Source organism: Lithobates pipiens, unplaced genomic scaffold (genome assembly GCF_037356315.1).
Source record: "Lithobates pipiens isolate NorthernLeopardFrog02 unplaced genomic scaffold, aLitPip1_a1.2 Scaffold_25, whole genome shotgun sequence".
Taxonomy (NCBI): Eukaryota; Metazoa; Chordata; class Amphibia; order Anura; family Ranidae; genus Lithobates; species Lithobates pipiens.
Genome location: NW_027507787.1, coordinates 188191961 through 188206674, shown reverse-complemented (window position 1 = coordinate 188206674; position 14714 = coordinate 188191961). Strand labels below are relative to the sequence as shown.

Below are 14714 nucleotides of genomic sequence, written 5' to 3'. Positions count from 1 at the left end.
AGGGGTGCAATTTATCATTTTGAACCCTTTTTATGGTAAAAGGGCCGGGGGTGCAATTTTGTTAATTTTGACCCATTTCAGCATAAAACGGCCGGGGGAGCGATTTTGGTCATTTTGGACCCATTTTGGGGTAAAAAGGCCGGGGATGCGATTTTGTGTCATTTTGCACCCATTTCAGGATAAAAGTGTCGGGGGTGACATTTTGGCTATTTTGCACCCATTTCAGGATAAAGGGGCCGGGGGTGCAATTTTGGTAATTTTGGACCCATTTTGGGATAATAGGGCCGGGGGTGCGATTTTGTGTCATTTTGCACCCATTTCAGGATAAAAGGGCCTGGGGTGCGATCTTGGTCATTTTGCACCCATTTCGGGATAAAAGGGCTGGGGGTGCTATTTTGGTCATTTTGCATCCATTTTGGGATAAAATGGCCATGGGTGCAATTTTGGTCATTTTGGGGTAAAAGGGCCGGGGGTTCAATTTTGGTCATTTTGGACCCATTTTGGGGTAAAAGGGCCAGGGGTGCAATTTTGGACCCATTTTGGGGTAAAGGGGCCGGGGGTGCGATTTTGTGTCATTTTGCACGCATTTCAGGATAAAAGGGTCAGGGGTGCGATTTTGGTCATTTTGCACCCATTTTTGGGATAAAAGGGCCAGGGGTGTGATTGGTCATTTTGGACCCTTTTCAGGATAAAAGGGCCGGGGGTGCAATTTGTCATTTTTGACCTATTTTGGGATTAAAGGGCCGGGGGTGCGATTTTGTGTCATTTTGGACAAATTTCAGGATAAAAGGTTCGGGTGGTAATATGTTGGTCATTTGACCCATTTCAGGATAAAAGGGCCAGGGGTGCAATTTATCATTTTGAACCCTTTTTATGGTAAAAGGGCCGGGGGTGCAATTTTGTTAATTTTGACCCATTTCAGCATAAAACGGCCGGGGGAGCGATTTTGGTCATTTTGGACCCATTTTGGGGTAAAAAGGCCGGGGATGCGATTTTGTGTCATTTTGCACCCATTTCAGGATAAAAGTGTCGGGGGTGACATTTTGGCTATTTTGCACCCATTTCAGGATAAAGGGGCCGGGGGTGCAATTTTGGTAATTTTGGACCCATTTTGGGATAATAGGGCCGGGGGTGCGATTTTGTCTCATTTTGCACCCATTTCAGGATAAAAGGGCCTGGGGTGCGATCTTGGTCATTTTGCACCCATTTCGGGATAAAAGGGCTGGGGGTGCTATTTTGGTCATTTTGCATCCATTTTGGGATAAAATGGCCATGGGTGCAATTTTGGTCATTTTGGGGTAAAAGGGCCGGGGGTTCAATTTTGGTCATTTTGGACCCATTTTGGGGTAAAAGGGCCAGGGGTGCAATTTTGGACCCATTTTGGGGTAAAGGGGCCGGGGGTGCGATTTTGTGTCATTTTGCACCCATTTCAGGATAAAAGGGTCAGGGGTGCGATTTTGGTCATTTTGCACCCATTTTTGGGATAAAAGGGCCAGGGGTGTGATTGGTCATTTTGGACCCTTTTCAGGATAAAAGGGCCGGGGGTGCAATTTGTCATTTTTGACCCATTTTGGGATTAAAGGGCCGGGGGTGCGATTTTGTGTCATTTTGGACAAATTTCAGGATAAAAGGTTCGGGTGGTAAAATGTTGGTCATTTGACCCATTTCAGGATAAAAGGGCCAGGGGTTCAATTTATCATTTTAAACCCATTTTATGGTAAAAGGGCCGGGGGTGCAATTTTGTTAATTTTGACCCATTTCAGCATAAAACGGCCGGGGGAGTGATTTTGGTCATTTTGGACCCATTTCAGGTTAAAAGGGCCTGGGGTGCAATTTTGGTAATTTTGGACCCATTTTGGGATAATAGGGCCGGGGGGGGTGCGATTTTGTGTCATTTTGCACCCATTTCAGGATAAAAGAACCCGGGGTGCTATTTTGGTCATTTTGCACCCATTTTGGGATAAAATGGCCAGGGGTGCAATTTTGGTCATTTTGGACCAATTTTGGGGTAAAAGGGCCGGGGGTGCGATTTTGTGTCATTTTGCACCCATTTCAGGATAAAAGGCCCGGGGGTGCAATTTTGGACCCATTTTGGGATAAAAGGGCCGGGGGTGCAATTTTGGACCCATTTTGGGATAAAAGGGGCAGGGGTGCAATTTTGGACCCATTTCGGGGTAAAAGGGCCGGGGGTTCAATTTTGGACCCATTTCAGGGTAAAAGGGCCGGGGGTGCGATTATAGTCATTTTGGACCCATTTCAGTATAAAAGGGCCGTGGTGCAATTTTGGTCATTTTAGACCCATTTTGGGATAAAAGGGGGAGGGGGTGCAATTTGTCATTTTGGACCCATTTTGAGGTAAAAGGGCCGGAGGTGCGATTTTGCACCCATTTCAGGATAAAAGTGCAGAGGGGTGACATTTTGATCATTTTGCACCCATTTCAGGATAAAAGGGCCGGGGGTGGAATTTTGGACCCATTTTGGGATATTAGGGTCGGGGGTGCGATTTTGTGTCATTTTGCACCCATTTCAGGTTAAAAGGGCCGGGGATGCAATTTGTCCCCATTTCAGCATAATCCGGCCGGGGGTGCGATTTTGGTCATTTTGCACACATTTTGGGATAAAAGGGCCGGGGGTGCAATTTTGTTCATTTTGGACCCATTTCAGTATAAAAGGGCCGGGGTGCAATTTTGTTAATTTTGACCCATTTCAGGGTAAGAGCCGGGGTTACGATTGTGTCATTTTGGAGCCATCTCGGGATAAAAGGGCTGGGGTGCAATTTTGGTCATTTTGGACCCATTTCAGGGTAAAAAGGCCAGGGGGGTGCAATTGGACATATTTCGTGGTTTTGACACAGAGCCTCCTTGCCCTCTTTTATCGGCTCATGCCTGTCTGCCTCTCCATGTTGCCCTTCCAGACATGGTAATGGCCTGAAGGGAGATGGGAAAACCAGCAATTGGGTAGTGTATATTGTGCTGGAGGCACACAACACCAACAAACTCATGCAGATGCCTTTATTATTGAACAGGAATTAAAAGGTAGATATTGGTATATACTGTGCTGGAGGTACACAACACCAACTCCTGCAGATGGCTCAATTAGAGAAGAGCAAAATAGGTAGATACAGGTGTATACTGTACTCAGGTCACACAGACAACACCCAGAAACTCCTGTAGATGGCTGAAAGCTCAATTACAGAAGAGCAAGAACGCTAAAATCGGTGGCCAACAGACGTTTATACTGAGTTGAAGATACAGAGAACACCCACTAACTCCTGCAGACCCCAACACAATACACAAGGCCGCCGCGCTGGCGGCCTTATATAGTGTGTGGCGTGTACTACACACAGCCTGAAATACGATTGGCCACAGGCATCCTACCTGTGGCCGATCATGGCTCTCCTCGCTGCCAGTGCTGTGATTGGCTAAGCATGCAGGGTCACAGTGCATTGTGGGCAGTGAGTGCCACACGAATTTGGTGTTAACGGCCCACAGAGTTCTAGCTTCGCCCAACAGCTGGTGTTCGAGTCAAATGCCAAGCTCATCCCTATTGGAGAGCAATGTGGCAGAAATCGGACACTGTTGCCGTCTCACACTGGTGGGTTTAGAGACTGATGTGGCAGCTCTGGTATTGTATTGCTATGGTGGTGATCAGACAATGGTTGGCAGCACTGACATCGGAGTAGACAGCAATCACACAATTTCAAGGTCAATCAGTGGCCCAGTACAATGGATCAGTAATCTGTCCACAGCGGTGATCTCACTGCACATCAACACCAGAAACAGGCTGCACTGGTGTGTCCTTTTAGAATGATGCCCGTCCTACACAGGCACATGAGGTAGTCAATGAGCATTCATGAATTTGTATGTCATCTGGTTGTACATTGATCCTATGAGGTTTATTAGGATTGGTTACCTGCCTGATCCTTAACCAGTCTTGCTAATTGACAAAACACATTGACTTTAAGGGATCCGCCATCACCAGGCCATATGAGAATACTTGGCCTATGTATTGTATGTTAGGTAATCCTGCAGGGTAGTTGATATAAAATTTAAGGTCATGCAAATGTGAATTTTAACCAAACTGGAATAAAATTATGTTTTAATATGTGCATGCTCTCATTCTGTACCAGTTATAAAAGTGGATAAAAAAAAAAAACTTGATGTTAAAGTTGGACATTTTAAAAAGTTAAGCAAAGGTGGTTCCTTTCCCCCCTCAATTGTCTTTATAAGATTTAATTACCATTTAATGTAAGTACAAGCACACTACCCATCTAGTTAAAACATAGTAAAGGATGGACAACATTTCTCATGTTTAATAATCATGTCAACGTTTATTCTTTAGCCATGTACAATTGTTTTTATTTCACATTGCAATCAGAAGACGCTGGCCCTTTAAGCAAATCAGAAAGGCTACTGCCCAATAGTGATTGGGAACCTTTGCATTTCAGATGTTTTGGAACTACATTTCCCATAATGCTCATCTACACACAAGCATCATGGGAAATGTAGTAACATCTGGGATGCCAAGGTTCACCGTCACTGGCCCAATACCACCACAGAATAAAAAATAAAAAGCAAGTTAAAAAACAAAAAAGAAGAAGAAATCAGATTAAGTGATAAAATGAGGTCTCTGGGATGATTGAAGTTCACCTCGGCCTTGCTTGCAAACGAACACTCCAAGTATAGTAGCAAAAGTTGTAGACAACAGCTAAAAAACAAAAGAGGAAAGGTATAGTGTTAGAGAGACAAAAGATTTCCAAGCATGGTCTTTAAAGTACATTTCCAGCCATATTTGTAATATTTAAAAGCCACCCAACTTTCTTAATTCCTACATGCTCTCCCCACTTTGGTACAGTGTATATTCAGACCCCTCCTAAACATAACAGTTCCTGGACATCTCCATCAACTTATCAAGGATAGGCAAAGTGTAAAAGAGATTAATTATACCAGATGCTGATGGAAATTGAATAGTGCCAATGTTGGCTTAGCCCTTCTATAGTCTGTATGCAATCCGTTTCCAGCCATAGGGTTTCCATAAATGACCTGCAGAAAGCTAGTATTGACCATTTATAAAGATTCTGAATGGAAGAGAGCATATGGACCAGACACTTGCTAAAAAAACCCAACCCTCTGCCCCCATGCTTTTGTTAAGCTTATGCGCATTGTCTAAAGGACAAATCAAAAGATAAACCCTTAATTTACCATTGTACCCTTTACAAAGATTTCCTGGAAATATTATGTATGGATGCTTACCAATCTCCCACACCAGTCTGGCCACAACCTAGCAGTGTTGCTCAGCCAGCCATCTGAATGAAATGGAGGTACCGTTAAAAACACAAAGGATAAAAGGCATCTAAAACAAGTAAACAAACTCCACAGCAAGGCCCGGCTCACATGGATGTGACAGACATTGTAAAACCACAATATGCATTCCTGGCTGGGCTCTTGAAGAACCAGCAGTGAATCAACCAATATTTGTAAAATCCCTTCAACTGCTTTAGTGTCTCAGATTAAATAAATAGCTGCGCTAATGGGACCAAAGCCTGCAACCAACAGAAAATTTGCATTCTTCACTGCATCAGGGTGGGCATAAAATGACCAGCAAAGGGGAATCACTGGCATTGTATACAACCACCACTAGAATGAGCTTCAGGGATCTACTAGAAAATACTCCACATGGGGTCAAAGCGCGCAGAGAACAAAGTGTGCAATCTGTCTTACTGTGAAGCGCCACGAAGGCAGTTCAACAAACCCCATTTAACAAATAGGTTTAAATGGGAATGGCACATGTTAGACCTTTTCTCTTAAGGGCATAAGTGTTCTAACACAATACCAAAAAGTCTGACCCAAGAATAAGAGTATTGATGTTGGCTTGGTCCAAAGTATTTGTTGACTCTAGTATGGTGCCCTCATACTTTAACCAAGAAACACCATGGAGCATTCCAAATCAACACTCTGTATTCCCAGGAAGAAAGAATGTGCAGTCAAAGAATTCCCCCAGTCGCATCATGAGCTATGATTGAGTCCCTAGACCAACTTCCAAGCCGCACTGCAGCAGAGGGCAAGAAGACTGAATCAGTCCTAGAACTGACCTTCATGAAGAGCTGGGCACTCACCCTCAATCAAGCAAGGACTGAGACTGGCCCAGTCTCCAAGCCCTCTGCTACAGAGAAGCCCATCGACCAGCCCAGTTTCCCAATCATAGCTCACAATTAGGAAAGGCAAGACAGTCTCAGAACAGCAGACCCTTTTACTTGCAGAGAGCAGGGGCTCTCTGGAGACTTTCCCAAGAGGTTTAAGAGTAAAATAAATGCTCAGCCATCTATCCCTGTCTATGGCAGAAAGAAGCTCCTAGAAACCGATAACCTGCAAGGTAAGCACAAAAGGTGGATTAAAGAGGCCAACAGAGTCTGAAGGAGCCGTGTTGCAGTGCCCCGCCCTGCTCCAACAAAGCTCAACCCACAACCTAGGAGCAAATTTCTACCCAGGGACTTCCAACTGAACAAGTACTTTGCTCTTAGACCCCAACATCTAAGGGTTATGATTAAAAGCTCATAACCCTGCTGAAACCTAGCAAACCAAGCTAGACTAGTATCCTAAATTCATTTGTGGGTCCACAGTGTGGCTAACCCAAGCCAAGAGTTCGAACAAAAGCTCAGAACTCTGGTGAAACCTAGCAAACCAAGCTAGGCCTTCATCCTTAATGAGTTTTAGTACCCACCATCCACAAATGCTGCAGGACAATAGAAGGGATTCCATAATGCTTGAAGTGTTCAGCCGTCAACTTGAAGTGGTAGATAGAAGATAGAAGTTTGAGGTTAAGGTTAAATATAAAAAAGGTTAATAAAGTTTATAAAAAAAAAAAAAAAAAAAAAAAGCAATGAAAGGGGCTCGCTGACAACCAAAAATTGACCTGCTGTTCTGCTCAACACCTGGCTTCATGCGTTTCAGGTCACCCTCAAGTGGGCAGATCATGAAAGTCTAGAAGTCTCTGCATACTTGTTAAGAATATTAGTAGGACAGCCAAGCAACTGACATTTTCAGGAGAAAACCACAATAGAAGCCTCTATGGCTTCCTATGCCTAGTCCCAAAAAACACACAAATAAAACCACCCTAGATAATTCCATACTGGGAGCATAGTGAAGATGTTTTGCTTCACTTTGCTATGGCTTACTGAACAGTACAGGGACTAATGGACTTGTTACCTGGCTAATGTGGCTTTAAAATGTTAATCAAAAAGAAAGCATTCTGCAATTGTCAGAATCTTCTATTTCTCAGGTCACACTCAGTGTTGAGGCCAAAGCACCAGAGAGACAGAACAAACCCACAGGCTTGAGCAATGGCAGCCTCCATACTTCATGATTAAGGGAACAAACCCCAGGCGTCAGGTAGAAAAAAAAACCACCCCCACTGAATCCTGGTGCTTGAGCTGCCACAAAAATGCTCTACACCCCACATACCCCAGGCTCCATTTGATGATCTGTGGGCCTGAGACTGGCGTAGATGCACATCTGCTCTTCCCTTCTTGCTGCTGACCCATAAGTGACATCACTTCCAGGCCCCACTGACAATTTACCTAGCTGTCAAGGCCAGGAAAGAATGTAATGCAGTGCCATGTGCATTGCTTTACATTCAGTGGAGCACAGGACAACATGCAAGGTCTCAGACCCTGGGTGCCTCATTTAAAGAGAAACTTATAACAGGCAATTGTGCCCCCTATGTGATTGACTTGTAAAAAAATAAATAAATAGGGTAACTTTTTTTAAGGCGTTTTTGAACTCAAATTGGGATTTCATAGTCCCCTGTGCCATTATCGTGTGACAAACTGAGGAACATGTTACACCCATAAGTTTGACTGGCAACTAACTTTATCTTCTACAGAATTGCACAGTGAGTGTGGTGTTAAGCTGTACTAAAGCCAAAAAAAGCTCACCAATTTTTTCCCAAAGTGGTGGCTGCATTAGTTTAGGTTTTTATTCCTATACAGATTAGTTTTATCAAGACTGACGTTCTAGCTGGCTATTGTAGCAATATATCTTAATGCGATTGAACCAAACTTTCATACCAATGCAATAAGTCTACGCACTTTCTAAAATTACAGTAAATTGACCTTTAGAATCTAGGGCCTGGAATGTGCCCACTGAGCATAAACCATGCCAAATAGTTAGGTATTAGGGGAGAAATTGTTGGTGTCATGGGAGAAATAGTGTCCCATGTTTGTGAGTGAAGATGTAAGGCCTCATTGCCTTGAGGCATAATTTCTGCCACTGACAAAGGCAAGCAAAAGGAGCACATCTGGCCCCAGGCTGCAGCGAGAGCGCTGGTCTATTGTAACCCACTAGTTTGAGAAACCGCTTCAGGATAGACTTTCTAGTAGTGTTAAAGATTTATACAATACCAGGATTTGGTACCGAAATTCTATCAAAACACAGTTCACTTAAACTGAATAGATTACTGCATTTATAAGCCAAATTTAACCCATACCTCCAATTTGTCATCTGTTCACCGTTTCCATATTTCACCCTTGATGGGCACCTCACCAGCTACAAAACAAAAGGCAGTCATTAGAACCCCATAAAACACAATTTAAAAAAAAAAATTTGCAAGTACGATAAACTTGTTAATTACTTACCAAACTTGCAGTAGACAGTTCAGTCTTTTAAAGAGACACTAGAAAAGCAAAAAGGTAGAGGGAAAAAAATAAAAATAAAAAACACACCACCACCCACTTATTGCCTCCAATAAAGCCACAAAAAGGTGCATTTCAGTATGGTGACCACAGTTACAGAGGTTAAAGGAGCAGCAAATTTGAGTTCCACTCCAAAGTGGAACTTCCACTTGTACTCCTCCCCCTCTGGAGCCACATTTGGCACCTTTTGGTGAGGGGGGTGTAGTAGGGATCCCTTACTTGCAATAGAGGTTCCATGCACTTGACATCGTTGGACTCCAGGACAGGCAAGTGTACAAAATTAAAAGTCAGCAGCTGTAGTATGTGCAGCTGCTGGCTTAATTTTTTGCAGCGGTGGGCAGACTGCTACTTTAAAAACAAGATATTTCAAAATGGCAATTTAAACCTGTGATTGAAGTTAGCCAATGAAAATGTTGAAGTTTTGCCATTGTGAGAATGGCATGTGCCAGCCCCTTCTCCCCCTAAGAGGATAAGGTATCTAAACCAATACCAAAAAGTCTGACCCAAGAATAGAGTGCCAGTGTTGGTCTGGCCAAAGTATTTGTTGACTCTAGCATGGTGCCCTCATACTCCAACCAAGAACCATTCCAAGACCGACACTGTATTCCCAGGAAGAAAGGATGTGCAGTCAAAGATAACCCTCCCATTCCCATAATGAGCCACAATTGACACCTCCTAGACCAACTTCCAAGCCGCACTGCAGCAGAGGGCAAAGAGACTGGATCTGTCCAAGCCCCGACCTTCATGAAGGACTGGGCACTCACCCCCCCCAATCCAGCAAGAACTGAGATTGACCCAGTCTCCAAGTCCTCTGCTACAGAGAAGCCCATTTAACCAGCCCAGTTAGCCAATCACAGTTCAAAATAGAAAGTTCAGACCATCTAAGAACAGCAGACCCTTTACTTCCAGAGAGTGAGACCCAGGGCCCAAGCTCTCCGTAGACTTCGGAGGAGGAGGAGGAGGAGGAGGAGCTTAAGCTTCTCTAGACGTTTCAAACTAAACTAGGACTTTTCACTCCTAGACCCAAGAACCCAGGGACCATCAGCAAGTGTTTAAACCCAAGCCTGTGATTTATGATATCAGTTCATCACTGGGTCCACAAAAGTGTGGCTAAACCTAAAACAGGAGTTATGATAAAGGCTCGTAACTCCCAAGTGTTTGTGTGGGAACCTACCGTTTGATGCTGCAGCCTCACAAGAGATATGTTGCTTTGAGCTTTTCATTCTCAGTTGGAAGACACAAAAACAAAATGGATGGCATTATGGCCACTGAAATTGAATGCAGATATCAAAATAGTTATGAGAAATGTGGCTTCTAGGGTTCCATCATTGCTGACCTACTGAAAATGCTGGCTTCCTAGATCTTGCTGTCACTTACCCCCTGTCAAGGATGCAGATCTTGGATAAAAGCCACAATCTGCATAGTTGCCTGGATTTTAACACCAGCATGACAGCCAGGCAACTAGCCTTGCTACTTCATATTGCTTTATCAAGAAAAAGAGTTAAAACATTCAAAGGCAAAATATGCAGCTTTGAGTCATGCATAACAATAATCACTGCCACACCCGCATGATATTGCAGATAAGGACACATGCAGCTTGGTCTCTTATATTGGGCTGGCCAGCTGCCATCACAGATCCCTTCCCCACAAGTTGCCAATCCTACTTCAGACAGGACATGAGGCACAGGAGAGTGGGAGTCACCTTCATATATCAATATATATTAATGCACATTATTGTGGTGTTTCACATCAATTAGAAAAATTGCAGCAACTTTTCCTACCCAAGCAATTAAAAGTCTACTGCAGGGGGTCTCCAAACTTTTTCTAAAATGTCAATTTACTGTCCATGAGAATCTAAGGTGGCTGAAATGAGCCCGAGCATAAACCATGCCAGATCTTTAGGCATTATGGGAGAAAAAGTGCCCCATGTTTGCGAGTGGAAGGAATACTGCCCCAGTGTCAGTAATTATTCCTCAAGGCCCGGATAAGGAAAGCAAAGGATCACATCTGGTCCCAGTGAGACCACTGGTCTATAGTAACCCAACTAGTTTGAGGAACTGCTTCAGGATAGACTTTCTAGTAGTGTTAATCATGGAAAGGAGGGGGGACCTCCACAGGATTTGGTACCTAAACTGTATCAAAACACATTTTCACTTAAAATGTCCTATAGATTGCATTTATAACCCCAATTTGATACATACCTCGAATTTTTCATCTGTTTACAGTGTTGCCATAGTTCACCCTTGAAGGGCACCTCAGCTACAAAATAAGGTAGGCATTAGAACCCCATAAAACAATTTATAAACCATTTTGCAAGCATTTTATATTAAAGCAGAAAAGCTTCATGAGATCTTTGAGTGAAGTTAGCCAATGAAAAGGTTGATGTTTTGCCATTTTGTGGGAATGGCAAGTGCTAGACCCTTATCCCTTAAGAGGATAAGGCATCTAACCCAATACCAAAAAGTCTGACCGAAGACTAGAGTGCCAGTGTTGGCCTGGCCAAAGTATCTGTTGACTCTAGCATGGTGCCCTCATACTCTAACCAAGAAAGACCAAGAACCATTCCAAGACCAACACTGTATTTCCAGGAAGAAAGGATGTGCAGTCAAAGATGACCCTCCCATTCCCATGATGACCATGATTGACCTCCTAAACCAGCTTCCAAGCCGCACTGCAGCAGAGGGCAAGAAGACTGAATCAGTCCTAGCCCCGACCTTCACAAAGGACTGGGCACTAGCCCCCCGATCCAGCAAGGACTGAGATTGACCCAGTCTCCAAGCCCTCTGCTACAGAGAAGCCCATCAACTAGCCAGTTAGCCAAACAGTACAAAATAGGAAGTTCAGACCATTTAAGAACAGCAGACCCTTTACTTCCAGAGAGCGAGACCCAGGGCCCAAGCTCTCCGTAGACTTCCCAAGAGGGATTAGGGAGTTAAAAGCCTAGCAGCCGGCTATAACTTGCAGAAGGATCCAGAGGAGAGCAAAAGAGACGAATCGGGACGCTCGGTAGGACAGGGCTGGGCAAGCAACATTGCCAAACCGAACTGCAAGAAACGCTCAGTCACTCAGCCTAGGAGTGCAATCTGAAGAGATATCAAACTGAACTAGGACTCGTCACTCCTAGACCCCAGAACCTGGGGACCACCAACAAGTGGTTAAACCCAAGCCCATGAGTTACGATAACAGTTCATAACTCAATTAGCAATTTAACACTGGGTCCACATAAATGTGTGGCTAAACCCAAACGACAGTGTTTGTATGGGAACCTACCATTTGATGCTGCAGGGCCACAGAGGAAATGCCACGTTGCTTTGAGCTTTTCGTTCCCAGTAGTACCTAAACAAATAAAGAAATAAATGGCATCATGCCCACTGAAATCAAAATAGCTACTATAAACTTATGAGAAATGTGGGCTCTAGCATTGCCGACAACGCTGGCTTCCTGGAGCTCATTATCACTTATCAAGTATGCAGATCTTGGATAAAAGCCCCAATCTGCATACTTGACTGGAATTAAACACCAGCATGACAGCCTGGTAACTAGCCTTGTCATATCATATACAAATATTGCTTTAGCAAAAATGAAAAGATAATGCATTCAAAAAGGCAAAACAAAGTTGTGCTTTGAGTCATGCGTACACAGCCTTGCAACACAAAGTAATAACCACTGCCACACCTGAACTCATCCTTACTGGCCAGCAGCCATCACAGATCCTTGCCCTTATGTCAGTGCTGCCAGTCCTACTTCAGACACCAGGAGGCTCAGGAGGTGGCAGTCTGGTCATATTTTCATGTTAAGTGGCCGATTCATTGCTAGGATGAGAGATAGTCCTAGAAACGAGCCACTAGCAACATGAAATGTTGGCCAGTTTCTGCACCCCATCCAGACCCACTATGTGCCCTGCTGTGTAACATAGGACTAAAAAAAAAAAAAAAAAATAAAAAAAAAAAAATAGGGGGCGAACATGCATCCCACAAATTCACAATGATGGTGGTGGTGGGCGCAGAGAGAATGCATCCCACATTCACAATGAGGGTGGTGGGGGGGGCGCACAACCTGCATACTTGTCTGGGGTTAAAGAACAGCATGACGGCAATTAGCAACTCTGGTCCACAAAAACTATGTGGCCAAACTCAAAACTCAAGTAACGATAAAAGTTCATAAACTCGTCCCGGGTTTATAAAAAAAAAAAAACTTACCATTTGCTGAAGCGGCAGGGCCACCAAAGGAAATTCCGTATTGCTTTGGGCTTTTTTTTCTCCCGCTAGAAAATTGAAAAAGATCATAAAATTATTACAGTAAGCTTGATCGTGCAACATGTCATTTGCATTTCACAGGAGGTCGGCGCGCCGAGGCCTCAGAAACAGAAGTAGCAAGTGTGCCAGTGAGCAGAGACAGCGTGAGCAGAGACCTCATGCGCAGATACAGCGTGTGTCCCAGCGCGCATGTTGCCAGCATGCGTCCTGACTTGCATGTGGCCAGCATATATCCCGACTCGCAAGGGTCAACATGCGCCTGACACAGAGGCCAGCGTTGGGGGGGGGGGGGGGGAAGCTTTCTGCAGACTTCCCCCAAGTGGGATCAGAGTGAAATTCACCACCTGCATCTCTTTACAGAGAAGGAGCTCCTAGAAACCGGTAACCTTCAGGGAATGCTGAACACTGATGTGAATGAAAGCCAACCAAGTTCTCCACTGTGACAGGGCAGGGCATGCAATACTATCGACACTGAACTTGGGGGGAAGGCTTGCGCACTTCATCCACACCCCCGGGAGCTCAATCCCTGCCAGATGCTTCCAACCGAACCATAACAGCTCACTCCTAGATCCCCAGAACCTGGCCACCTCCTGTGCTTTCTCATCTTACCATTTGCTGAAGCTGCAGGGCCACCAAGGAAATTCCACATTGCGTTGAGCTTTTTTCCTCCTACTGGAAATTGAAAAAAAAAGAAGATCATAAAATTAACGATGGGGTCAATTTCACCAAAGTCGATTAAACCAAAATAGATACCATAACCCTACCAAGAAATAAGGAATCTAGCATTACCGACCTACCGAATAAAGCTTCCTAAAGCTCTTACCTCCTTAGAAAAGTATCCATATTTAGGGAATGCCTAAACCTGCATACTTGTCTGGGGTTAAAGAACAGCATGACGGCAAACTAGTCATCCACCAAAATATTCCATGACTGGAGTAAACAGACCTAAAACACTCCCATCCCCTCCGAGGAATTACCCACAACTACAGCCCCACTTAATCCAACCATACAAGAACAGACGTCTGGAGTGAAAATTGGCTGTAGCGGCCATTTATTAACATATAACCAATAAAACACATTCCTTGAACATGGAGGTGAGGCAACTTGGGGGCGCGCGCAAGCTGTTGCAGAACTACAAGTCCCATCATGCCTCTTGGAGTCATTGTAAGTGCCAGCAATGCCTCATGGGAAATGTAGTTCAACAGCTGGAGGGCCTAGCCCTGCTTTAACAGAAACATAATAATCACAATGATACATAATTACAAAGATACCCAGAGAAAATGGAGGCTGGACTGGAGGTAATAGAAGGCATTACAATGACATTTAATGTAAACTTTTACCAGTATTTTGCATATTTAAAATGATTATATCCAAAAGGAAAAAACAAAAAAAAAAAAAAAAAAAAACACAAAATCAGCCTTTACTATTACTTTAATCTAAAAGATATACATCTCCCTTCATGTCTGACCCCTAGTTAAAATGCCCATATATCCTACTTCACAATATATTACTTTTACTGTTCTACAGTATAAATGAGCCGCTTATAGAAGCAATTTTCTGCTATAAAAAAGGACTCCATTTTAGTTTTTTTTTTTTTTTTAAACACATGACAAAAAAAAAAAAAAAAAAAAAAAACACATGCTGCTGCTACTAATCGTCTTAGGCCTGGTTCACACCGATGCATTTTTGGTGCTTTTTTTTTGCAGAAACGCACTACAGTTCATTTAACATTGTTCCCTATGGGACACGTTCACATATTAGCCAATTAA

The 14714-nt window shown here is 43.7% G+C and overlaps 2 long non-coding RNA genes across 3 annotated transcripts; both read right to left on the bottom strand.

Annotated features, from left to right (window-relative positions):
- Window positions 1-4315: 4315 nt before the first annotated feature.
- LOC143930749 (uncharacterized) lies at window positions 4316-10949 on the bottom strand. Of its 2 annotated transcripts, none has more exons than XR_013262822.1 (6): window positions 10891-10949; window positions 8633-8670; window positions 8485-8543; window positions 6721-6783; window positions 5253-5305; window positions 4316-4707 (listed from the first exon to the last, which is right to left on the bottom strand). It is a non-coding gene; the product is annotated as an uncharacterized LOC143930749 (long non-coding RNA). The 2 variants fall into 2 exon arrangements; XR_013262821.1 differs by having other exon boundaries at window positions 9864-10941.
- A 1010-nt stretch (window positions 10950-11959) lies between these two features.
- LOC143930748 (uncharacterized) lies at window positions 11960-14153 on the bottom strand. Its single transcript, XR_013262820.1, has 3 exons — window positions 13555-14153; window positions 12889-12953; window positions 11960-12025 (listed from the first exon to the last, which is right to left on the bottom strand). It is a non-coding gene; the product is annotated as an uncharacterized LOC143930748 (long non-coding RNA).
- Window positions 14154-14714: the final 561 nt, after the last annotated feature.